The following is a 27,731-nucleotide window of genomic DNA, read 5'->3' on the forward strand; positions in this document are numbered from 1 at the left end:
TTAAGGCCCCAGAGCCCTCCTGCTGAGGAGTGGAAGCTGTGGAAGGTGGAGCAGCACAGTCCCATGCTGCTCAGGGTGGATCCAGCAGCCCCCACCCCCACCCCCACCCCGAGCCTTGTGGAAGGCCTGGCCCACATCCCATTCACCCTGAACACAGCGCTTCCTTCAGCCTTCTCAGCTCCTAAACCTCGGAGGCATTGCAGCCACCTGGTTTTCCCAGGGTCCATCTGAGCCCGGAACCAGAAGGACACCTTCAGCCAGCAGATCCTTTGCAAGCCCGTGAACACGAGCGGGGGAAGGAGATGGGGAAGGGGTTTGCATTGCCCTGCCAGGTAGATATGCCACAGACCACGTGCCTGACCACTGAGGCGCACCCCTGTTCCACCCACCGCTCCACCTTATCCTCTCCCCAAAGAGGAAACCTGTCCCCTCCTCTCAATGCCTAATTCTGCTTTAAAGGAAAGGTGGCATGAGGGTCTCCAGTTCCTGCCGGGCTTTGTGCAAACAGGGAGGCACGCGCATTTCCCCCCTCTCTTCTCGCACCATGAGGCCAACACCAGAGCAGGGCTATTTGCTCACGGGCAGTATCTACTGTAAGGTGTGGAATTTGGGGACAGAGGCTGATGTGGGCCCAATTGGTGCACCTTGTCCTCCTCAGGGGACACACACACTGGCCCACCTCCGAGGCCATGGTGGATTTTCACAAACCCAGGAACCCAGGAACCCAGGAACCCAGGAACCCAGTGTTGCATCTGCAGCCTTTCAGACTCAGGTGTGAATACAGTCAGGGCTTAATGCCTGACTGGGGAGAAGTTCACTGACTTGAGAACCCACCTATGACTTACTCACCTACCCTCAGCCAAACACCTCCCCTGTCTAATGCTTAAAATCCCATCATTTAAGCATTCACCTCTTTGGGTTGAGTAGGTCACCATCGGGTTCCCTGGAGAAACCTGGCCTGGAGTAGGTCATGAGCTCTCTAGAAGCTCTCTGCCCATCCAAGACCTCCATGTAGTCTCGTGGGCACATAACGGGACACTGGAGTAAGATTTAGTGATTGGTTATTGGGCCCTGATATCCGTATCGTGGGATCCAGTACCCACTGTTAAAAAACCTAACAGGAAAATAGACTAGAGGACAGAATAAAAGCCAGTGATCCCACTGAGCTGGCTAGTATCTTCAGCCTCTTTTGCAGATCAGCAGCCTGAGGTTCCGGAGAAGGACTGCAACCCGCCCCCCCACTTCCACCTCCACTCTTCCAAGCCCCACCTCTGCACCCACAATCTCTCTGAGGACACCCCCACCTCCAGCCAACGGGAGCTCTCTCCCCTGGAAGAATCTGGTAGGCAATCCCATCTAGACCAGTCAGATCCAGTGGTGTCCTTCATCTCTGCCCTGCTCACCTATCAGGGAACCATCCACGAGCTCCATTGCCATCTTCCCTGGTCCCCATTTGATGAGAATCTGTAGAGCTGACGGGGTGGGGTCAGAAGTGGGATGATGGAGGGGCGCCTGGGTGGCTCAGCTGTTAAGCGTCTGCCTTCGGCTCAGGTCATGATCCCAGGGTCCTGGGATCAAGCCCCGCATCGGGCTCCCTTGCTCGGTGGGAAGCCTGCTTCTCCCTCTCCCACTCTCGTTGTCTGTGTGTCAAAAAATAAAATCTTAAAAAAAAAAAAGTGGGATGATGGTGACCTCAGGGGAGGTGGAGGTCCTTGCATGGTGGTGAGCTCCCCGCACCATGCACACAATGGTTGGTTTGGGAACACAAGCCTCCCTCACTCCCGGTTGTACCTCCCAGAGCGGACTGCTTCTTCTGGGCCTCTCAGCGGTACATCCTAGTACGGGAAGGTACCTCCCACTGCTCCTCTACCAACCTTTCACCCTCTCCTGTCACCGCACACTCTGGTAATTTGCCCAGACAGGGTCACAACACCCTCCAGCTCCCCCTCCTGCCCGGGAATACACCTAAATGGGTAGTGGATGGTTCCATCTCGGTCTTGCTACTCTTAAAATCCCCTGGGGGATCATTCCAGCTGCAGACTCCAAGATCGTGTAGACAGCCTGGGATAAAGAGCTCAGCCTCCTGTCAACAGCCCCTGCTGCACGAATGGGGTGCTGAGGAGGCCAGCAAGGGGGCATCTGTTACCCCAGCCACACCGAGGGAAGCATGAATTGGTAAAAGAACTTTGCAGGGCTCTGTGGTGGCATCTATCAAAATCTGATTCTACCCTGTCCCCACCCTCAGTACGATTTCAGCTTCATGAAAAGAGGAGCACACGTGGGTCTTCTGTGATGTCTCCCCAGCATTTAGAACAATATCAGGTACACAAGTAGGTACTCCGGAGATGTTTCTGTAGTAGCCAAAGGAACCTTGGATCCAGCAATTTCCACTGCTGCCAACTTGTCTTAAAGAAATATTTACACAGGCTGAGGGGCACCTGGGTGGCTCAGTCGGTTAAGCGTCTGCCTTCGGCTCAGGTCATGATCCCAGGGTCCTGGGATCGAGCCCTGCATCGGGCGCCCTGCTCAGTAGGGAGCCTGCTTCTCCCTCTCCCTCTGCCACTCCCCCTGCTTGTGCTCTCTCTCTCTGTGTCAAACGGATAAATAAAATCTTAACAAAAAAACGAGAAATATTTACACAGGCTTTGTGTACAATGACAAGATAAATTTCTGGGGGAAAGAAACTCTCAATGGCCATTAGCAGTCAACAACCTCTGGAAGGGGAAATGAGAGATGAAGTGTTCATATCATACCATGGACCACCCACTGGCCTTGAAACAGAATGAGAGGAGCAAATCTGTACTGGCCAGGAGTTTTATTTTATTTTTACATATATTTTTAAACGGGGAGCAGCATGTAATAACTACCCCTAAGTCAACCAGTGTCTGTATGTGTATATATGTATGTGACATGCAGTTTGTAAACACGGGTTAACACCTAATCCGGCTACAGCGGTCACCTCTGATGACCAAACTGATGAAGGCAAGATTTGGACAGCTTACTATGTCTTCAGGTGTAGCCAACTGTATTTCTAAAAATGGCCAAAAACCTATCCAAAGGTCCATGCTATCCTTTAATTTTTTTCATTTTATTGAGCTGTAAGTCGTGTACCATCAAATTCACCCTTTTTAGCTCTATATGCACAAGGTTGTGCAAACCGTCACCAATATCTAATTCCAGAACAAACCCCGTACCATTAGCAGTCCCTCCCCAATCCCCTGTCCCAGGAACCCTGGATATTCACTCATCGGCTTCATGTCTCCACAGATTTGTCCATTCTGAATATTTCAACTAAACAGGATCATACATTATGTGGCCTTTGAGTCTGGCTTCTTTCACTTAGCATAATATGTTCAGGACTCATCCATGTTGTAGCAAGTATCACGACTCCATTCTTTTTTGGCTGAACGTTATTCTACTATATGTATAGGTCACCATATGTGATATATTCATGACACGGTTGGCATTTGGGTTGTTTGCACTCTTCGACTGTTGTGATTAATGTTGCTAGGAACATTTGTATGCAAATTTTTGTGAGAGCTTATGTCCTCACTTGTCTTCGATAGATACCTGGGAGGGGGATAACTGGGCCACACGGCAATTCTGTTTAACTTTTTGAGGAGCTGCCAAACTGTTTTCCACAGCAGATGTTCCGTTTTGCATCCCCACCAGCAGTGTATGAGGATTTCAACTTTTGCACATCCTCCCCAACCCTTCTTATTTTCATTTTTGAAATTCTATCCATACTAGTGGGTGGGAAGTTGTAATTCACTGTGCTTTCAAGTTTTGTTTCCCTAACGACTAATATTTTTTTTGAACATCTTGTCATGTCCTTATTGGATATTTGTACATCTTTTTTATAGAAATGTCTATTCAAATGCTTAGCCCGTTTTTAATTGGGTTGTCTTTTTACTGTTAATTTGTAAGAAATCTTTTTACATTCTGCATACGGGACGCTTATCAATACACAAATATTTTCTCCCATTCTTTGTTTTTGTTGTTTCACATTCTTATGGTGTCCTTTAAAGCAAAAATTTTTTCTAATTTTGAGGAAGTCATTTTTATCCATTTGGCATTTATTATCTGTGCTTTGGTGTCACAGCTAAGAATCCATCACCTAACCCAACGTCACAAAGATTTACTCCTATGCTCTTATAGAAGTTTTATAGTTTTAGCGCTTACATTTGAGTTTTGGTCCCTTTTGACGTAATTTCTATCTATGCTAGGAAGTTTGGATTCAAATTCATTCTTTAAATGTGAGTATCTAGTTGTCCCAGCACCATTTGGGACATGTAATTGTCTTGGCACTGCTGCCAACAATTAACTCACCGTGGTTGTACGGGTTATTTCTGGGCTCTCAATTCTATTCCGTTGATCCCTATGTCCACCCTTAGAGCAGTACTACATCGTATTGATTACTGGAGCTTTGAAATAATGTTTGAAATCGGAATGCATGAGTCTTCCACCTTTGGTTGTCTTCTGCGAGATCGTTTAAGCTACTCTGGGGCCCTGAAATTTCCACATGAATTTCAGGATCAGTCTCTCAATTTCTAAAACACTGCAGTTAGAGTATCGATAGGGATTACACTGAATGCTTGGATCAATTTGGGGAATGTTGCTAACTTAACATCAGGTGTCCCAATCCATGAACACAGGAGGTCTTTCCATTTATTTAAGTATGCTTTAATCTCTTTCAACTGTGTTTTCTAATTTTCGGTGCATAACTCTCACACCTGTTTGGTTAAATTTATTCCTAAATCTGTCATTCTTTTGACTCTACTGTAACTGAAATTGCTTTCTTTTCTTACTTATTTGGATTATTCACTGCTAATGTATAGAAATAGAATTGATTTTTGTATATCAATCTAGTTTATGCTAGGGTTAAACTAACTATAGCAACAACAGAACTGAAGTCCAACTTGACTAACGAAAAGATCGACTCAAACACCAACACCCTCTGATGAAAAAGCAAACAAGAGGGACACGTTACATACAAGGGAACCAATAGGATGGAAGGCTACTTACTCCTCAGAATCCATGCGACCCAGAATTTTCGGACTCATGCCAATGCTTTTGAAAAATGAAGGTGAAACGAAAACTTCAAAACAAACAAAAAAGCTGAGGAAATGCATACCCAGCAGATCTGCCCTACGAAACATGTTAAAGGAAGTACTCTGGGAAGAGGCAAATGATAGCCAAAGAAAATCAGGGATCTTGGGGCGCCTGGGTGGCTCAGTCGATTAGGCGTCTGCCTTCGGCTCAGGTCATGGTCCCGGGGTCCTGGGATCGGGCCCCGCGTCGGGCTCCCTGCTCGGTGGGGAAGCCTGCTTCTCCCTCTCCCTCTGCCTGCCGCTCCCCCTGCTTGTGCTCTCTCCCTCTCTCTCTGTCAAATAAATAAATAAAATCTTAAAAAAAAAAAGAAAGAAAAATCAGGATCTATACAAAGAATTGAATAGGGCTGGGCATGGTAAATTTGTGGGTGAATAGGAATTTTTTCTCTTATATTTAATCTCCTTAAAGGAGAAGTATCTAAAGTAATAATAGTAACAATGTATTATGGGGTTTAAGACACTGGTAGAAATAAAATTCAAGGCCACCACGGCACCAAGGATGGAGAAAGGAAGTGGAGGTACAGTCGTATGATTCTTACAGTGTACATGAAGTGGTAGAGTATCATTTGAATGCATGCTGTGACAAGCACCAATATATACTGTAAACCCTAGAGCAACCATTTGAAAAGACCCTTTAAGGTGTATAACTAGTAAGCCAACAGTGGGGATAAAATGGAATAACAGCAAATGTTCAACTGATCCAAAATTATGGACAGAATAGGAGCATCTGAATAAAAAATACATACGATAGAAATATACAGCCAGCCAGATGGTACCTGTACATGTAAAGTGTTAACACGCTAAATGTACATTGCCTACACATCAATTAAAAGACCTAATTTGACACTTTAGATAAAAATAGCAAGACCCAACTATATACTGTCAAAAGAATCCCACTTTAAGTATAAATACATATATAAGTTAAGTGAGTGGAAAATGGTAATGCTATGGTCTGAAGGTGTCTCCTCCCAAACTCTCATGTTAAATATAACCCTCAAAGATGACAGTATTAGGAGGCTGGCCTTTTTGGGAGGCGTAAGTCCTCGGGCAGAGCCCTCATGAACGGGACAAGGGCCCTTATAAAAGAGGCTCCAGAGAGATCCAGGTCACACGACCACAAATCTGTGACCTAGAACAGGGCCTTCACTAGAGCCCAACCAAGCTGGCCCTTGATCTTGGCTCTCCAACCTCCACAACCGTGAGAAATAAGTTTGTGCATAAGCCACCTCGTCTGTGGTATTTTGTTCCTGCATCCCGACCACACTAAGGCACACCCAGCAAACGTGAATCAAATGAGTAGCCGGAGGGGCTAAATTAATATTGCACAAATACACTGCAGAACGAGGATTTTCACAAGGGAAAAGACAGATTTACGTAATAAAAGGGAGGTCTAGCCATCGAGAAGATATAAAAATCACAAACACGCATGCATTTTTAAAGCACAAGAGCTGAAAAGTAATAAAACTAAGAAGAAAAACAGACAAATCAGTTATAGCGAGAGCCTTCAGCATTCTCCTGCCCACAACTGACAGTACAAGTGGACAATACAATCAGACACCCTATGGAACAGCGGAGTATCACTATCCACAGACATGACCTAACGGATACTTACAGAAGGACAGTGGAATACACATTCTTCTGAAGTGCACATACAGAGTTCACCAAGACAGACCATGTGCTGTGCCATAAAGCAAACCTCAACTTCTAAAGGACCAAAATCATACAAACTAGGTTCTCTGACCACAAAGAATGAAAATAGAAATGGGTTGCAGCGAGGTACCTGGAAAACCACAAGATATTTTGAAATTAAATGACATTTCTAAATAACGCCGGGGATCAAAGAAGAAACCGCAAGAAGGTGAAAAGGAAAACACAGCATATCAAAATTTGCGAGGTGAATCTAAAACAACGCACTGAGGGAAATTTCTATCATTAAATACTTATATTAGAAAAGAAGAATTGTCTCAAATCAATTATCTAAGCTGTCACCTTAAGAAATTAAAAAAGCAAAATCAATTTAAACCTAAGGCAAGTGGAAAAAGTATAACGGAGGTCTGAACAGAAATCAACTTAGTAGAAATCATAAAGTCGATACGAAGGAATCCATGAAACTAAGAACGGGTTCTCTGACAAGATCATTAAATCTAATAGGTTTAGCCAGAGTGATAAAAATGAATGAGGGCAGGGGCGCCTGGGTGGCTCGGCCGATTAAGAGTCTGCCTTTGGCTCAGGTCATGATCCCAGGGTCCAGATCGAGCCCCGTGTCGGGTTCCCTGCTCAGTGGGGAGCCTGCTTCTCTGTCTCCCTCTGCCACTCTCCCTGCTTGTGGCTCTGTCAAAGAAACAGACAAAAATCTTTTAAAAAAAAATGAGGGCAGAGTGACACAGATGACTAATATCAGTATCGCCAGAGGGGACATCAAATACAGATCCTTCAGACATGAACTGGATAAGAAAATATTATTAAAAATATTATCCAAACAAAGATGAAATGGGAAAACTCCTTGAAAGACACTAGCTAGCAAACCTCAGTCAAGAAGTCGTTAACACGGGGGCGCCTGGGTGGCTCAGATGGTTGAGTGTCTGCCTTTGACTCAGGCCATGACCTCAGGGTTCTGGGATTGAGCCCCACGTCGGGCTCCCAGCTCAGCGGGGAGTCTGCTTCTCCCTCTCCCTCTGTCTCTCCCCCTGCTTGTGCCCTCTCTCTCTCAAATTAATAAATAAAATCTTTAAAAAAAAAAAAAGACATAGTTAACACGAATGGCCCTATACCTATCAAAGAGAATGAATTCAATAAATCAAACACAAAAAACCATTCCCTCACAAAAAACTCAAGGCTTAAGTGGCTTCATTGTTTAAATGCTATCAGGGGCGCCTGGGTGGCTCGGTCAGTTAGGCGGCTGCCTTCGGCTCGGGTTGTGATCCCAGGGTCCTGGGATCGAGTCCCACATGGGCTCCCTGCTCAGCAGGGAGCCTGCTTCTCCCTCTCCCTCTCCCTCTGCCTGCCCCTCTGCCTACTTGTGCTCTCTCTGTCAAATAAATAAGCAAAATCTATAAAAAAAAATAAATTCTATTAAACACAGATGGAAGAAATAATGCCAGTTTTGTACAAAATCTTCCAGGTAACTGAAGATGATGTTACACGTCCTAAAGCATGTTATAGAGCCAGCAACATCCTGACATCAAAGCAAGACAAAACGTTTTTAAGAATATAAATTACAGACTGTGAAAAAAAATAAAGGGAAATATCACTATAGAGTTCAGAGCCTAGAAGGGAGAGCCATACTGCTCAACATCAGTTACAGGAAGGGCTGTCCATTATAGACCCAACAGAAGACTAATCAACATGATAGAACCTCAATTCCAGGCCCCAACACGGCATCGCCTACAAGACAGCAACTACCCTTGCAACTCAGCCGATGAGAAACTGTCATCATTCTGAACTCCTGCTTTTTGTCCAATGGACTTTTGTTCAAAACAACCCCTTCCGACTTCCTCCTTCTCCATAAAATAACATTCCTCTCCTTTGTTGGACTTGCCTAGGATTTTGCCTTAGGTTGCTCGTTCCAATTTCTAATTCTCCGCTATTCCTGAACAGACCCATTTTTTTGCTGGTAAAATAACTGGCTGTTTTACTTTTAAGGCTAACAAGAGCAATGCAACTCATGAGCACAGATGCAGTAATCCAAAATAAAATATTAGCTGTTTGAAACCAGCAATATATACAAAAGATAAAATACCATAGTGAAATGGCATTTGCTCTACGGCTTCAAGATGGGTTGAGTGTTTGATAATCAATCACTCTAACTGACCATAATAACAGACTAAAAATATATGAGCATCTCGACAGATGCATAAAAAGCATCTGATAAAATGTACCTCATAAAAACTCCTAGCAAATCAGGAGTAGAGAGGGGTTTCCATCTTAGTCTCTTAGGGTGGATGTAACAAAACTACCATAGACTGGATGAGTTACAGAAACAAGAGAAATGTATTTCTTACACTTTCGGATGCCGGGAAGCCCAACATCAAGGTGCCAGCAGATTCGGCATCAGGGGAGGCCCTGCGTCCTGCCACACAGACTGCTGACTTCTACTCCTCACACGGCAGGGGGGCCGAGGGAGCTCTCGGGGGTCTCTTTTATAAGGGTGCTAATGCCGTTCGTGTGGGCTCCATGCTCATGACCTGATCATCTCCCAAAGGCCCCACCTCCAATTACCATCATACCGGAGAAAGGCTTCACTATGAATGTTGGGGAGATGGCAATATTCATTCCGTCTATGGCAACATCCTTAAACGGATAATTGGCACCTACCAAAAGATCGAAAGCTAATGTAATCGTGAATCGTCAAGGTCTGAATGCTTCCCTTCCAAGACAGCGAACACGGCAAGCATGTGTACTTTTGCCACTTCTAGTCAATAGTTTACTGGCTGTTCTAGCCAATAAAAAAGTCAAGAAGAAAGAAAGAAGTAACACAGTCATTATTCACAGGCAAAACCTGAATCCATAAAAAGAATCCACAGAAAAGTTACTTGAATTAAGAGGCCAGTTTAGCAAAGTAACAAGATACAAAATCAGTATGCAAAAGTCAATTGTTTGTATATACCGGCCATAAACAATCAAAAACGGACATTGTAAAAAGCAACACTACATAGTATACTACTAAAAAACAGGAAAAGGGAAGTGTGCCACCATCGTCCCCACTCCCCAACTACAGAATTGTGGCTCAGAGGTTTTGAAGCAGAGAGCTCCTCTCAGAGGAATGAATTCCATCTGCAATGGAGTGTTTTGAAGGTTAGGCCTAGGGGCACTTTCAAAACAGTGGAGGCCGTGGGGTAAAAGGCAACCCCGGAGGAGACTGGTGGAATTCCTGGACATAGAGGATCAACTGTAGGCTGGCTGGATTACCTGACACAATCAGGGAGAAGAGACAGCTGGAAGGAGCCTGCCTAGGGTCGGAACAAAATCCCAGACACTAACCTTGACAGCTGGCCCTTCAAAGGAGTGGGGATTTCAGGTTCAGGTTCAGATTATGAAGCAATATAGCCAGGGCACTGTTGAAAACAGTAGAAGCAGCCCCCAGTTAGCGGACCTGGACAGCTGGGTTTGGTCAGGGAAAGAGACAATCAAAGACAGCCCTGCCCAAACCAGTCACCCCAAGGTGACAGTGGGCATACCCGTGTCGGCTCTCCCTGAGGAGTCAAATCTGAAGCATAACACAGCTAGGATGGGGGGCGAGGCTAGGGGGAGAGTAAGGAGTGAAAACAGACTCTAAATAAACCAGCCAGACACTAAACAACTAAACAAGCTAACAGCAATAACAAATCCAGGAAGGGGTGTGACGGTCCAGTACCCAGAACTGCTATAATATTTTAGACGGCGGTGTAGCAACCAGACTATTTTAGATTGTCAGGTTTCCAGACAAGAAAGAAAACTTAGGATACATGCAAAGAAACAGGGAAGTATGAATAAGCGAGCAACAGAAACTGCCTGTGGTTGCAACCAGATGTCAGATTTGACAAGGAATTCAAAGTTGCTGTTATAAATAGGTCCAGAGAACAAAAGGAAACCGCAATCAAAGAAGTAAAGGAAGGTATGATGAAAATGTCACATCAAATAGAGAATAACAATAAAGAGAGAACAATTATCAAAAAGAACCAAATAGAAGTTCTGGAGTCAAAGAGTGCAATAACTGAAGTCAAAAATTCACTCAAGGAGAGCGACAGTTGTTGAACTACCAGAGAAAGATTTAGCCATCTTGAAGACAGGCATATAGAGATTACAGAATCTGGAGAAAGAGAGGAAGACAAATGAGGAAAATAAACTGAGCTGCACAGGAATGTGGGACACTCTTAGGAACGCCCACAGAGAGGATGAGAATCCCACAACACAGACAGAAAGGAGCAGAAAAAATATTCAAAAGGAAACTGCCTGAAAGAAACTAAAGGAGCTCCAGACAGGAGAAACGAGAAGAGATTCAGACATATCATAGGAAAAACGCTGAAAGCCGAAGGCAAGGAGAAACTCTTGAAAACAACAAGAGAAAATGACCCCTCACTTATGGGGGCAATCCAATCAGATTAACAGCAGACTTCTCAGCAGAAACAATGGAGGCCAGAAGGAAGTGGGATAATCATTCAAAAGGCTCAACAACCAAGAATCTCATATCCCGTAAACTCTTTAAAAATGAAAGCAACACTACTGAATTTGTTCCTTAGTTCTAACGGTTGTTTTGGTTTGGTTTGGTCTTTGTCAGAGTCTTCAGGGTTTTCTACGGATAAGAGCATGTCGTCCGAACCTGGTGGGCATGATGGCTAAGTAAAATAAAGCAGACACAGAAAGACAAACACTGCGTGATCTCAGTTATACATGCAATCTAAAACAGACTCTTAGAAGCAGAGTGCAGAACAATGGTTGCCAGGGGTTGGGGCAGGGGTAAGTGGGGAGGTGATGGTCAAAGGTCCAAAGTTCTAATTATGCCAGAAAAACAGGTTCTGGAGATCTACTCTACAGCACAGTGCCTTTAGCTGATGATACCGTGTTGTAGACTTAAAATCGCTAAGAGATGATCTTATGTTAAGTGTCCTTACCACTAATGATGATAATATAGTAACAACCACACCAACAAAAACAAACGGGGCTAGACGCCCGGAGCCAGCGCGGTGAGGACCATGTTGCTTCCGAACATCCTGCTCACCGGTACACCAGGGGTTGGAAAAACCATGCTAGGCAAAGAACTTGCATCAAGATCAGGACTGAAATACATTAATGTGGGTGATTTAGCTCGAGAAGTCTGATCAACGGATATCGTGGAGTCTGGCAAGATGGCTTCTCCCAAGAGCATGCCGAAAGATGCACAGATGATGGCACAAATCCTGAAGGATATGGGGATTACAGAGTATGAGCCAAGAGTTATAAATCAGATGTTGGAGTTTGCCTTCCGAAATGTGACCACAATTCTAGATGATGCAAAAATTTATTCCAGCCATGCTAAGAAAGCCACTGTTGATGCAGATGATGTGCGACTGGCCATCCAGTGTCGTGCTGATCAGTCTTTTACCTCTCCTCCCCCAAGAGATTTTTTATTAGATATTGCAAGGCAAAGAAATCAAACTCCTTTGCCATTAATCAAGCCATATTCAGGCCCCAGGTTGCCACCTGATAGATACTGCTTGACTGCTCCAAACTATAGACTTAAATCTTTACCAAAAAAGGCATCTACTTCTGCGGGAAGAATAACAGTTCCACGGTTAGGTGTTGGTTCAGTTACTAGCAGACCAAGTACTCCCACACTTGGCACACCAACCCCACAAAACCATGTCTGTGTCAACTAAAGTAGGGACTCCAATGTCCCTCACAGGGCAAAGGTTTACAGTACAGGTGCCCACTTCACAGTCCCCAACTGTAAAAGCACCAATTCCTGCAACATCCGCAGTTCAGAATGTTCTGATTAATCCATCATTAATTGGGTCTAAAAACATTCTTATTACCACTAACATGGTGTCATCAGAAAATACTGCCAATGAATCATCAAATGCGCTGAAAACGAGAAGATGATGATGATGACGATGATGACTATGATAATTTGTAATCTAGCCTTGATGCTTGTAACATGTACACTTGGTCTTGAAACCATTGTACTGAGATTAAACATGCATGCTGGGTATTTTCAAGTTGTGTTGTAGAAAACTTAACTGGCATTTAATGAGTAAATATGGTTATCCTTTCCAAAAAGAACAACAACAACAAAAAAACAAATGGGGTGGCAGGAAACTGTGGGAGGTGATGGCTACATCTACGTCCCTGATGGCAGTGATGGCAGATATCTGCATACATACTCGTCAAGTGGTACACATGAAATACATGCAGCTCTACCTATCAATCATACCTCCATAAAATGCACCTCTTTGGCACCACTAATCACGGGGGTAATTTTTATGTTTCTGTGTATGATGGTTAGATGAACTATTCTCTTCTGATTTGGCATAAACGCCACGAAAACACGGAAGTGTCTTTATTCATTCTATCCCCCAGGCACCCAACACAGTGTCTAGATAGTGGTTGGGAACTTGGTGAATCACAGTTAAATGAATGGAGTCTCCCCGTGTTTGTGTGTCACTCACTCACTCTCTCTCTCTCTCTCTCTCTCACACTCACTCTCTCTCTCTCTCACACACACACACACACACACACACACACACACACACACGGTCGCCATCATACTCATGCAGATCAGTGAGCAGTGCCTGGGCACACACCCTGACCTGGATTAGGAGGTGGAGGAGCACCAGCAGTTTTGCTGGATGGTGGCTCTGAGCTTCCGTAAGGTGAAGTAGCATGACTGTCAGCGGGGCTAAGAAGCTTTCTGAGTCTAAGGTCAAGGCTGAGACCTTTGTGCCTTCACACACTCAGTGTCCCCTTGTTACCGCCAATGGTGGGTCCTCAGACTGCTCATCACCACGCTCAGTAATTCCCTCCCAGACCTCGGGCCAGGGCGCTCTCTCCCCACAATAATGGAGCACGCTACTCTCTTAGCAGAAAAGCAAGGCCAGAAAATAGGTTTTTTGCCGTTCGTCCCCTCCTGACGTGTTTTCTCACCTTTTATTCACTTCCATGGTTCTCCTTTGAGTCTCCCAACCCAACCTGCTAATTCCCAACCAGTGACTACAACACCTGTGCATGCGCCTCACTGGCGATGTAGGCGTCTATTGGAGGAGAGCTGGATCTAACTACTGGACGATGTATTTTCTTTCTGCTTTCTCATCTGAATCTGTAAGCTTCCAGACGTCAAGAAAAGTACTCCAGCTGGCCCACAAAAGGAGAATGCTTCAGGTGAGGATGCCACTCTCATGCACAGCGTGGTGCAAAGCAGTGCTGCCTCATAAGAACCACACGCTGCCCCGCTGCACCGCAGGGGCCAAAAGAGAATGAAAGCCTAAGAAATCTTAGTGCAGATCCCTCATCTCAACGGCACAACCGTCTCCTCTCAGGGACATGCAAGCTGTTGTCTAGTTTGGTTTGGTTTCAGCCTGCATCCTCTGGGGCGATTTCATAGCACTTGCAGACCTAGCTAACCTTCCATCCAAAGCTCTCTGCTTCCCCCGCTGCTCCTCTCTACTGTACCACATCGCTCCTCTCTGCATTAAATGCCCAGACTGGGTTTTCACCTGGCAAGGGTATCAAAGCCGGAGTCTTCATAAAAACGACTTGAAACTCGTACCAGAGACACTGGCTGTGCAATAAGAATGAAGATACAGCAAATCAAACAGTGAACAAAATGTTATTTGCAAATTATCTAGCATCTCACACTTAGGGTAAATGACTTAATGTGGTGTACTCTCTTCCAGGCTTCACGCTATGCATTTTTTAAATTATGAGATTGGAGTGGGGAGGTCATCTACACTCTTTCATCTGCTGTTTTGTTTCCTAACGTTATACCATAAACTACTGTCCATCATGATAATGACGATGAGGATACTGATGCTGACGTCCACATGTACAGACCTTGATATGTACCAGACGCCCACTTAGTGATGTGCCTAGAGTGACTTGTCACCCCACAGGGTCTCATGCACTGAAGAGACATCATGTTCAATCCATACCCAGATCCAGTGTAATCAGATTAAGTTGCTGCACACGTTCACCTGTCTTTTGAGCCAGAGGACACCGGACACGGAGGTGCACTGCAGTTTAGGGCCAAATCCCACGTCTCTTTATGTTTCTCTCTGACCTGGGTACCACCACCCTGACTCTGCCCTTGCTGGCTAGGTGGCTTTGGGTAAGTTACTTCCCCTCTTAACCTCCACGTGTCTCAGTTTCCTGGTCTGTAAACAGGGCATGTCAACCTTAAAAATACTTACCTCCCAGTGTTGCAGTGACTAGTCAATGACTTAAAAAAAAATTCTATCTGTAGGGAAAGAGCTAAAAACAATGCCAGGCCTATAGTAAGCCTCCTGACATGTGAGCTTCTATTCCTATGTCTCTTTACTTCTGCTTTCTGCTTGCGCCCCTCATCCTCCCCTCCTGTTTGCCACGACTTCTCTCTTCCTGCCCCCAGTATACCTTCACCTCGCCCTCTCCCTTTCCCTCCCCACCGCCCCTTTCCTCAGACTCTCCAAAAACACCGTTTACCATCTCCTCATGATGGAGCTCAGAACATATTAATACATCGGCCTTTTGTTCAATCAATAATGAATATTAGTGGAAGAGAAAAATCCACACGATAAAACAGGCCACGTGAGAACTCCATGAGAAATAAAGTCTTACCGATGACAATTTGACCTAGTAACCGTTTCATAGCGTTCCCAGATTCACCCGTGACCGTCTGATGCAGGAGAAGTGGATTCAGTAGAACTAAGAGCAAGAAAAGGAGCCACGTGATGAGGTTCTTTGGCCTTTAAATTTCACTCTTTGACATGATCATGCAAATTCACCGACTCGTGTTCTATCCTTATCCAGTGACCACTTACTTTTCCAACCATCGTACAAGACGTACAAACGGGTCATTTGGTCTAATTTCCTAGAGAAGTTTCCACTCGGACTTCATAATCACCCATAAGGAGAGCTGAATACTCCCTATGCTGAGAAACATACGCCCTCCCCTGTGCCCCCGCCCCCGACTCGATTCTGGAGTCCCTGAGGAGCTGGCGTGATCGTGCCAAGTCCCTCCAGTGAGTCAGAGGTAGCCTCGACACCATCTGTCCGGAACACACTTCAGGGAGATGTGGGAAGGACAACAGGAACAGCAGCTAGAAATGACTGACAGCTCTCCACATGCCAGGCGCTGTCCTGACAACTTTCCTTGTCTTAACATAGAAGGTGCTCTAAACGGCCCCAAGCAGCAGCTACATTTACCACTAACTAGCGTTTCCATGTTGCTACAGGAAACGAGGTTCACGGACGTTAGGGAACGTGCTCAGTGTCGCCCAGCTGTAAGCGGTGGAGGCACAGGTCTGAAGGCGCTGTGGAAAACTCACCCTGCTGTGTATTTGTTCAATCAATGGTAAGCTCCAATGGCCACTGCAAAATATTTAGAATAACGGCTAACCCAGACCAGACTGGTTTCATAGCATGGAACCGCGCAGGAAACAGAAATGTGATTTCAACAGCAATCACGTAGATGGAAGCTCGACAGGATTGGATTCAGGAGACTTTCTGCAAACAGTACTCTCAGAGCCTCCTTAGAACAGCAGACAGCACATCAGTCTCCTAGCCAAAGGCATTGGGTTTGTGCACCAGAGAAGGCACCAAAGTGGTGTCGCTTCCGCACCCTCACAGTGGAGAGAGAAGCCTGGCGGCAGGAAAAACAGGACCATTCCCCTGCTCCAGTAGTTCCCAGACAAGCTGTCCACATGAGTCAGAACCCAGGAACTTTGAAAAAATGCACATGCTGGGGCGCCTGGGTGGCTCAGATGGTTAAGCGTCTGCCTTCAGCTCAAGTCATGATCCCAGGATCCTGGGATCGGGCCCCACATCGGGCTCCTGGCTCAGCGGGGAGTCTGCTTCTCCCTCTCCCTCTGTCTCTCCCCCTGCTCATGCTCTCTATCTCTGTCTCAAATGAATAAATAAAATCTTTTTAAACAAATGCACACACTCTGATCCACACCCAGTGAATCTCATTTAGTGAGGCCACAACGGTGCCCTAGACTGTGATTTTTAACTCTGCCTAGGAAACACTCAAGAACTTTATTAAGCCCCTTTGGGAGCGAGCCTGTCTCCAAGGTAGTGACTTTCTTGACAGACACGCACATGAGAAGACCAGCCTGAAAGCAGGCAAGAAGACGGGACATAATGAACACGGCATGAGAGGCAAAGCAAGGGCAGGGCAGTGCATTTTCTGAGAAGACATCATGACCCCGCTGGCCTTTCTTCCTGAAGGCTTCTGTCTATCTCAAAACCCTGTTCTTTGGGGCGCCTGGGTGGCTCAGTCATTGGGTGTCTGCCTTTGGCTCAGGTCATGATCCCAGGATCCTGGGATCGAGCCCCGCATCAGGCTCCCTGCTCGGCGGGAGGCCTGCTTCTCCGTCTCCCACTCCCCCTGCTTGTGTTCCCTCTCTCGCTGTGTCTCTCTCTTGTCAGATAAATAAAATAAATCTTAAGAAAACAAAAAACAAAAAACAAAAAACCATTTTCTTCAAGGCCAGTGGATGGGGATGGTGACAGGAGATGACATTTAGATCCCACGATGGCATGGGCTTTTCTCAAGGACCATGTAACCCATATGATGTGAGGTTACGCGATCTATTATCCCCACCTCCTCTCAGCCTTCGGCTCATTCTCGCACCCACACTCCATTCCACATCAGCCAGGAGCAACCAGAACTTGGGGCCAATGTCTTCCCTTCCCCTGCCAGAAACCTGCCCCTGACCTTAGAAGATCGTCTCCCTCTTCTTCTTGTAGCTGTCCGTCTGTGATCTCATCTGCTGGCCCAAACAGGACAGTAGCTTCAAGCCCAAGCCCAAGCCCTAGCCCAGCCCCCACGCCCCCACCCCCACCTCCCGCCCCGCTGTCCGCACGTGGAAGGGCTTCTCATCAATGAAGAGAAGCCCAGGTCCAGGAGCTAAGAGCCATGACTACCACAAAACCATCCTGGGCACTGCCATCCCATGGCAGTGGTGACCCCTGAAACAAAGCTTTACCTCACACCCTAGCTGTCCCAGAAACATTTTCTCATCACAGTAAGCAGACAGAAGAGGAAGGTGCCCGGAATCCTTCCTGGGGGGTACTGTGCCCTACTCCACGCTGCCACACTATTTCCTCTGACCAAATGCAGGCAAGGACCACAACATTCCTGTCCTTCGGTTGTGAATACGAGGCTTTGGGGGGAGGGTACCTGCATAATAATACTTAATATTTAAACCAAAATACTGGCGCATTTTGAAAAGTTCAGAGGGCAATTTTGATTGTTGAAATGATGAAAGGGAGGTCCCGGCATTTAGGAAGGGAAAGTTGCAGGGATGCAAACCTTTTTTGCAGAGACTTCAGTACACTGGATTTTCCATGAATGTAACTTCCCTGTAAACTGAGGGAAACTGGCATGTTGTTTTACCTGGAAAGGTACCAATAACCCTTGACCGTTTTGGAAAACACATCAGCGAAAGCCATTCCCTTCCTGGCTTTGAGTCTGCGACCACATGCCAGTTATCACTCGGTAGCTGCAGCTGTGCATGGAGGAGACAGGAGGAGGGGAACCCAAGTGTACGGACCAGATGCAGCTTCTGCAGGACATGCTGGGAAAGGACGGGAAGAATTCAGTGGGAGACGTTCATCGTGTGATCTGCCAGGAGTGGCCGAACGAAACCAGCTTAACCACTGCCACTTTGCTTCCACGTCTGTCTCCCTCACCAGACTCTTACCTCCTTCTTGGAAGGTTGGACACACACCCAGTTCATCGTGGTGTCCTCAGACCGGAGGCCCCGACACTTAGCAGAAGGCCAGTCCACACCTGTGGAACTGAAGGAAACCGGGAATGGCTGGACCCCGCGTCAAAATGACGAACCACACGACAGAACCATGTCCAGACTGAAGCACGTCAGGCTGCGGAGGGCAGGACGCAAGTGCCACAGGCCTGTCTTAGGACCCCTGCAGCAGGGTCCCAGCAGCCTGCGGTACTCATCTCCCATTACATCCCTCAGGGGTCCCAGATTTGACCAGTTAAAACAATTCTCACCAACCATAAAAGTCTAACGTAGTAAAAGAGAAAACTTACTGCTTAAGTGTTTGTCTGAACCTTGTTTTTAGCACAAATTCAGGCACAGCACACTCTGGTCGGGAAGCAGAAGCAGACCTGAAATCTTCCAGGCTGAGGCAGCGGCAGGCTAGGCAGAGCGCGCACACACGAAGTGTAATCGCAGAGGGCACATGTGACACTCCTGAAACAGAGTTTACAAGTGTTAGGGAGCCCAGAGCTGGACACACACGAATCAGGCAATACAGCTCACCAGGGCCTCGCTGTGGCCTCCCACCAAGGGATCTTCCCCTCCAGGACTCCCCGTCTGAGCCCTTGCTTTCAGAGGGCTGCCTGGAGGCAGTCAGTTCCAAAAGTATGGTCTGTCCACACACCAGTTCACCTCCTTCCGAGGGAGGAGGTCACGTGGAAGTGCTGCGCCGGCAAAGCCCAAGAGCTGGGGCCACGCCTGCTGTCCCACAGTCCCAGCTCTGGCAGGTGTGGCTGCAGGCTCAGCAGCCAGTTTGCATCCAAGTGCTCACAGCCACTTGGAAAGACTGCACTGTGAGTATTTCTTCAAAACAAAATAGACAGGGGGCGCCTGGGTGGCTCAGTGGGTGAAGCGTCTGCCTTTGGCTCAGGTCGTGATCCCAGGGTCCTGGGATGGAGCCCCGCATCTCCCTCTCCCTCTGCTGCTCCCCCTGCTTGTGCTCTCTCTCTGTCAAATAAATACATTTAATCTTAAAAAAAAAAATAAACAGTTTCCAGGAACAGTTTGGACACACAGAGGTCATTAATGTCTTTGCTTCCTCCCTCTGCCTCTCCCCAGGTGCCAGGTTTGCGTTTTCTCCACTGTTACAAAATCAGTGTGTACGATTCTGAAATTGAACTTTCACATTTCTTTACTTATCCCCTCCTCTCCTCTAAACCTTCTGTATGGAGGGCCTGTTCTCAAAAGGGACAAAAGCGTTTGCATGGGACAAAAGCGTTTGCATAGGAAAAACCTACTGCATAACGACAAAGACTCGTGATCATTAGGAACTGTCAGGATGAAATCCTGAATTTTCAACATTTTCAAAACGGGTTTACATCACCTCCTGCCCCTTTTGTCTCTCTCATTCATGCAGCGACCAGGCTAGGAAAGGTCGTTCCCTTGCTGGGCGCAGCTGCATTGAACAGCGGCCCTGCCTCACATCTTGAATCAATTTTCTCAATGCATCCAGGCACCAACAGCCACAATGTTCGAAGCCATTTTGAAATCCTCCCTTTTCCCCTCTCACTGAAAGTTTATGGAAACTGCTAGCAGTAAACTGACACTTACCGGTGACCACACAGGGACCAGGGGGCTTCCTGGTTGGAATGGGGGGAGGGCCAGCCACAGAAGCAGTAAGCAAGGTGAGGAAAAGGCTGGAGTGCTTTTCCCCCCACGCCGTCTTTGCCTCTAGTTTACAGAAAGCTTTTTCCGGCTCAGGGAACTGATTAAATTTGTTTCCTCCCACTTGGGAGGAGAGAGCAAGTTAAACTTTCAACACTTTTGGCTGACCCAAAGCTCACCTTTGGGAAGGTCTGTATCCTCTTCCCTGGCCCTGAGAAAATCAAGCCCCAAGTCATAAGGTGGCTACAACAGTTCAGCTGCTGTTTCATACCGTGGGTATATCCACAGTCACTGGGCACAAACGGTTCATCATCTCTACCGCATCAGCCTTCCCTTACTCAGAGAAGCCTTTCAGCACATTTTAGTGAGGCAGGGTCTTCTCGCTAGTGAGTCCCACGGCTACCACCGCTGTTTCCGATGTCCCAAGACCACCCTTGGTTTTGCTGAATCCCCAGGAGGGCCCAAAGGACTCAGCCCACAGTCATCCTCCGGGCTAAGATTTATTACAGCAGAAGGATACAAAGCAAAATTACTCAGGGGAAAAGGTCCCCTGGGTAACATCTGGAGGAAACCAGTGCAAGCTTCCAAGAGTCCTTTCCCAGTACAGTCATGCTATTTGTACCTCCAGCCACAAATCATGGTAAGTCACACAAAACGCTGTCTACCAGGGAAGCTCATGGCTAACACTGTGTCTGAGGTTTGTTTTGGGGGCTGGACACAGAGACACACTCTGCCTAGCACGTACAGAGATTTCAGATTTCCAGAAGGAAAGCAGGTGTTTAGCATGAAACATATTGTTTGGACAGTTTAGGAAGAGTAAAGCATCCTGCTCGGGTAGGGAATGGTGGGAAGCCTCCCAAAATTCAAGTTCCCGGATGCAAGGTAAGGGCCAGCATGCTGATCTCTGCAAGGATAGTGGTTTCAGGCCTGCTATGTTAACTCTTCTCTGCACAACACCCAACAACAACAGTGCTTCAAGATACATCACCAAGTCAGACAGAAGGGAAGGATAAATGAACAAATCTACAAATGGTAGCTGCAGAGTTCAACAGATGCAGAAGGTGTGCAGAAAGAACAGGAGAAAATCAGCAATATGTGGATGAACTGAACAACACCGTGAACTACCTGGACGTAAGCGACAAGTGCAGAACCCTTCCCATAGCAGTGGCAGAATATATTCTTTTCAAGGGCATATGGGAGTTTCACCAAGGTACCCTGCATCCTGGGTCTTAAAACAAATATTACAAGTTTTTTTTTTTTTTTTGAAGATTTTATTTATTTATTTGACAGAGAGAAACACAGCGGGAGAGGGAACACAAGCAGGGGGAGTGGGAGAGGGAGAAGCAGGCTTCCCGCCGAGCAGGGAGCCCGATGCGGGGCTCGATCCCAGGACCCTGGGATCATGACCTGAGCCGAAGGCCAAATATTACAAGTTATAAAATAGTTGAAATCATACGGAGAATGCTGCCTGAGCAAAAGAGAAAAACTACGAATATGTAAGAAAAAGTGGAGAGGAAAATCTCCAAACACAAGGAAATTATACCATACGCTTCTAAATAATCCATGGGGCGTGCAAAGGGCAAGTCTCAAGGGAAATTAGAAAATATTCTGGATACTAACCCTTTATCAGATGAACTGAATGGAAATGAAAATACAAGATATCCAAATTTGCAGGATGCAGCTACAGCAGCGTTGGGCAGTAAATGTACAGCATCAAATGTTTGCATTAGAAAAGAATCAAGGACCCAAATCAATAATGAAAGCTTCCCCCTTAAGAAAGTAGAAAAAGAAAATAAAAATAAACTCAAAGCAAGTAAATACGGGAAACAGACATTAGAACAGTTATCAGGAAAAGAATAATCATTGAAACCAAAAGCTGGTTCTTTGAAAAGGTCAATAAAATTCATAAGTTTCTATCCAGACTGACACAGAAAGAAAGGAAAGATACAACACTATGAGGAAAGAAATAGGTTACAGACTCTACAGTGAAAAGATTCTAACAAATAACTCTACGTACCTACATTCGGCAACTTAGATGAAACAATCAATTGCTTGAAAGAGACCAACTATTAAAATTCAACCAAAGAAAAAAAAAACCACCCAGATTATCTGAAAAACATACATCTTATTTAAAAATTTTTATCTTTTAAAAACTTTCAGGAAAGAAATCTCCAGGCCCTGACGGTTTCTCTGGAAAATCCTACCACACGTTTAAGAAACAACAACAATTCTATACAACCCCTTCAAGTAAACAGAAGACAGGGAACGTTTCTTGAATCATTTTATCAGATCACCATTACCCCGATACCAAAATCAAAGACAGTACTAGCAAATAAAATTCAATAATATATCAAAGGAATAATACAGCATGACCCAGTTGGGTTTATCCTGGAAAAGCAAAGGCAGTGCAGTATTCAAAAATCAATGAATAGGGGCGCCTGGGTGGCTCAGTTGGTTAAGTGCCCCACTCTTGGTTTTGGCTCAGGTCATGATCTCAGGGTCTTAGGATCGAGCCTTGCCTTGGGCTCCATGCTCAGCAGGGAGTCTGCCTGTCCCTCTCCCCCTGCTCCTTCCCCCCACCCCACTCCCGTGCACTCTCGCTCTCTCCAAAAATAAGTAAATAAATCTTTTTAAAAGTCAATTAATAAATCAATTATATTAGCGTATCAAAGAAAAAAACACATGACCATATCAATTCATGCAGAGAAAGCATTTGACAAAATTCAACAGCCATTCATGATAGAACCATTCCACAAACCAGGAACAGAAGGGAGTTTTCTTAACCTGGATTTAAAACATCTTACAAAAATACCTACACCTCCCATCCTACTTAATGGAGAAAGACTACATGTTTTCTCCCTAAGACCAGGAATGAGGCTAGGATATCCACTCTCCCCTCTGTTATTCAATATTTGCTGGAAGTCCTAGCCATTCCAGAAAGGAAAGAAAAAAGAAAGATCAGGAAGGAGGAGATAAAACTGTTCCAATTCACAGATGACATGATGATGTACATAGATAATCCCATGATATTAAACAAAAAACCTCCTAGAACTAGTAAGTGCATTCAACGTTGTTGCAGCATACAAGCTCAACACAAAAAGTCAAGCAAATTTCTACATGCTAGCAATGAACAATTACCTAACAAAACAAAAAGCAGAAATCACTGGCACATATCACTTAAAATAGCTTCCCCCCTCAAATCTAGCGAAACATACACAGGACCCGTATGCCCTCAACTACAAAAGGCGGAGGAAAGAAGTATAAGAAGGCCTGAATAAATGGAGACACATACTGTGTTCATGGGTTGGTAAAGTCAGTACAATTTAGATGTCAACAGGTCCCAAAGGGATCCATCATATTAATACAATTCCAATCAAAAATCCCAGTAGGACTTTTTTGGAAATATACACTGATTACGAAGTTTAGGCAGAAAGGCAAAGGAAGCAGAATAGTCAAATAATTTTGAAAAAGAAAAAGGAAATTGGAGGAGTAACACCGATTTTATGATTCACTATGCAGCAACAGCCAAGATATGGAAACAACATCAGTGTCCATGGAGGGATCAATGGATCATGAAAATGTGCTATAGATACACGATGGAATATTATTTGGGCATAAAAAAGAAGAAAATCCTGCCTTTTGCAACTGCATGGATGGACCCTGAAGGCTTTATACTGAGATAAGTCAGACAGAGAAAGATAAATACCTTATGGTGTCACATATGTGGAAATTTAAAAAGCAAACTCATAGAAATAGAGATGAGAATGGTGTTTGCCAGAGGTTGGGGGGAAACGTTGGTCTTCGGCACAAAATTCCAGCCAGAAGATGAATAAGTTATGGGGATCTAATGTATATAGACAGCATGGTGACTATCATTCACAATACTGTATTAGATATGGAAAGTTAAGAGAGTAGATCTTACATGTTATCACCACAAAAAAAGAAATGGTCATTATGTGAAAGAACAGAGTGTTAACTAACTTTACGTAGTAAATATTTCACAGTGTATACATGTATCACGTCATCACCTTGTATACCTTACGTTTACTTATGTTATATATCAACAGTATCTCAATAAAGCTGAAAAAACAAAATTATCGCCAGTATGTTCCAGTGGGAGCCCCTTTGAGCAATTTTGTGTGTCCTTCTGACAGCAGCCAATCCTTCCTTGACCTGTCCCTTATAACTGGTACCACAAGTTGAGCCAGGTTCATTTCTCCTTTCCCTCTGCCATCCCAACACAAACGCGTATGAACATCTGTATCTATCAGTCTCCGCATATATGCACACATACATACCGAAAAGCATGAGTTCACATGGAGACCTCCAATCCCAATGTAACACCTCAGAATTTGTTTTCTTCCCTTCTGTATTTGAAACTCCCTTTTCCGAAAGTGAGAGTCATGTCTCCCAGTATCTTTTTACACATTTACTGAGTTGATGAATCCCACTGTATATAAGCCACCCCTCCTGCACGACAGAGGCCCACCCTCACATGCTCTGCTGAACCACTCCCTGACCTCGACCTCCATACACCACTCGAGTTAGAATCCTTGAGCCAGTTAGCCTTCTCCCCATCCGACCCCCGGGGACATCCTCCTCACCACCTTGGGCTCTGTCCCCAGCGCAGCCTGCTCCTATGTATGGATGCCCTTGTCACTGTGCCTGGGCTCTGACTCCTCAAGTATGGGATGCCCCTACACACACACACACTTGCCTTGCTCTGTAGCACCGAATGGCTTTAGCGCTGAACTGCTCAGGCACAGAAGAGAAGAGAAGGGAAAGAAAGGGGAGGGGAAGAGGTGAATATATCTCAGTACCATCAGTTAATTAAGGTGAACTGGGCCAAATCTGGGCAATATCATGAAGCCAGTGCTTTTGTTTCCCCTCACTGCTCTCCAGCTTCCTCTTCCTGCCTCTCTTCTCTAACCCTGTTCTTTCTCAGTCCTGACCTCCATCAAGTGTAGAAAGGTAATGAGGGTCATGATTCCCGTACGATCATTTACATCAGCTGGCTGGCTGACATCCAGGGTGGACGGCATCCACCCTGCGGCTCTGACACTCAAGCCCTCTGTCTCTCGTGGCGGAGCACAAGGTTTCCCCCTCTTTTAGCAATTTCAGGTGTAAGCAGGAGAGCAGATTCCGTGCGCTTCTCGGAGCCTTGGGTCCTCTGTCTGTAAAATGGGGATGAAGACCACCTCCCTCACAGGTTGTGGGAGAAACAGACACAGCAACACCAGACACCTTTCAATGAGCTCTATGTGTCAAACCCAGCGATGAGGGCTTTGGCCAGCATCACAGGACTCCTTGATATCCAGGAACGCACCCAGTGGATTTCCCCTCAGCACTGTTGCACCTGCTGTACCTTCTGCCTGCAATGTTCTAACAATGCAGGTGGTTCCCCGGCCTGCTCCTTCACTTCCTCAGGCCTCTGCTCAGTCATTACCGTCTGAGGGAGTCCTTCCCTCATCACCCTGAATAAATAACAACATGCTCCGCACATACTCTTTCCTCTAACCGCCTTATCTTTCTATGTAGCACTTGCCACCCTCTGATAGTCAACATATATTCACTGGCTAACTCTATGAAATGCGAGACTTTGTCAGTTTTGTCCTGTGTTGTATTCCAACTCCTAGAAAAGTACTCAGGCACACAGCAGGTGATCAGAAAATTCTTGGGGAAGGACGGCTGGGAGTCAGGACCCTGACACACACTTCTAAGTTGCACAGGTACCCTCCAAGACAGGCACTGGCCCCATTTTATTGATTGTGATCCATATTTAGGCTTCAGGAGACAGGTGACTTGCCCAATGACACAAGCAGGATTTGGGGCTCTGGGCTTTGGAATCATATCTGCCACGTTCCAAAACCCTCGCTTCCTGGACAGAGACCTCACAACCACAAAGGTCAAAGATTTTACTTCTGAGACACAGACCCCAAACAGCTCAGATACCCAGCGACAACAAAAACAGATCACTGAACACAACCTAAAAAAGATCCCCAAAATCTCTGCACAAAGAGCTCACAACTTGAGTCACAGACTCCCCAAAGCAACAGAGATCGTACACACGGAGACAACTCCCACACGCCAACAGACCAACGTCTTCCCTCTAAGGACACAAATTAAAAAATCTGCTCAGCTACGTCACATCCTAGAGAGCCTCGCAAACCATGCAGACACCTCCCAAGCCAATACAAAGACCTCCAAAAACAGAAAGACATTTAGGTTCAAACAACTCGGAAACATCACAGAACCTTCAGATAAAGCCCCCAGACAAATCAGAGAACCTACACCTTGGACACAGACTTCCAAGCAGCTCAGATCCTTTACACCTTAAGACAGTGCCCCCCACCCCAGGCAGCTGAGAGACATCACAACTTGAAACCCAGAATCACAAACAGCTCAGAGATCTCACACCCTAGGGTGCAGCTGCCAACATAGAGATCTCAAACTCAGGGACACCAATGCACAAAACGCTCAGAAAGTGCACCCCCAGATATACAGACACACACAGCCTAAAACACCTTATCCCATGGCGTACACAATCCACTCAGACAGCATATCCCATTCACTCAACAATCCCCCAAAAGCCTCAGAAAGATCAAATGTACCCAAACTGCATCTGTACTGACCTATCTGTAGCGATACACATCCCCAAACTGCCTGACACACTTTACTTCCTAGGCAGGGACGCCAACCAAGCACACAGACCTCGTCCTGGACATTAATTGATTGCATCTGGAGGACTGACGGCACCGCGCCAGACGCGCCCAACTAGGCTTGTGACTGGGTTAGGGCTGAACAAGACTGAAAGAGCTCACGTGAAGACGGCACACTCACCGCGCGCGTCCGGCGCCAGACACTGGCTACCAGCCAGCTGTTGCGCCGAACCTCGCCACCGACTAGGGCAGCATCTTCAGCCCCTCGGGGCAGTCGGTCGGTGAGCAGTTCAACTCGGAGAAAAATTCTACACTCTGAAAGGCCACACACACGGACACACACAAACACCACACACACCCCTCACCCTGAGTTCCAGCTCTGCAAGCGTCTTGCCCGTCCCAGCCAGACGACCAATAGGAACTGGGTAGGCGAGGACGGAGGCGGGGACTAGGAGGTTTAATTCGGAGGCACCGTGCGCCCCGGAAGGGTTTACTCCGGCCATCTCACCGGAACCAATCGCTGCGTAGAAAGCCTCTGACCCCGCCCCCCACAGTGGAGAGCCAATCCCTCGCCCGGTTGTTGCTCAACTGGACGTGACCATGTAGAGACGGAGGGGTGGAATCGGCGAAGTGAAGGGAAGGCTGCGGCCTCCCACCGGGTGTCCACTCGGGCTCAGATGGGCCAGGAGAATGGAGTGGAGCGGGCGGGAAGGGCCCGGCGGCGCTATTAGCGCCTCCGTTGGGAACCGTGGCTGATGCAGACCTTCGGTGTTGTCACCTACACAATGGATTGTTCCAAAATCGGACGCCCCCTCCCTAATGGTACCTCCCGGCGAGGACGGTCCTACCTCCTTGCCCCGGAGAGGTACTTCCAGAGACTCTTCCTGTTCCATCTCGAGCGCCCCTTGGTGGTGCGAAGC

General features: G+C 46.3%; 1 protein-coding gene and 1 pseudogene across 4 annotated transcripts in view; one reads left to right on the top strand and one right to left on the bottom strand.

Annotated features, from left to right (window-relative positions):
• Positions 1–27,258, bottom strand: part of FAM156A (family with sequence similarity 156 member A) — a 43,312-nt gene extending 16,054 nt beyond the window's left edge. The window contains exons 1-3 of one of the 4 annotated variants that reach the window (XM_088028767.1): positions 26,993–27,216; positions 18,820–18,982; positions 18,467–18,563 (exon numbers count right to left, since the gene is read on the bottom strand). The gene's annotated coding sequence lies outside the window, so the exon portion shown is untranslated. Of the gene's footprint in view, positions 1–18,466; positions 18,564–18,819; positions 18,983–26,992 lie in introns of all 4 variants that reach the window. The other 3 variants (XM_088028768.1, XM_088028766.1, XM_088028771.1) reach the window with 3 other exon arrangements.
• LOC148163090 (transcription initiation factor TFIID subunit 9-like) lies at positions 11,927–12,702 on the top strand (annotated as a pseudogene).
• Positions 27,259–27,731: the final 473 nt, after the last annotated feature.

The sequence above is a fragment of the Eumetopias jubatus genome, unplaced genomic scaffold (assembly GCF_037043125.1).
Source record: "Eumetopias jubatus isolate StellerSeaLion01/CBP00866 unplaced genomic scaffold, mEumJub1_p1.0 scaffold_11, whole genome shotgun sequence".
NCBI classification, from domain to species: Eukaryota; Metazoa; Chordata; class Mammalia; order Carnivora; family Otariidae; genus Eumetopias; species Eumetopias jubatus.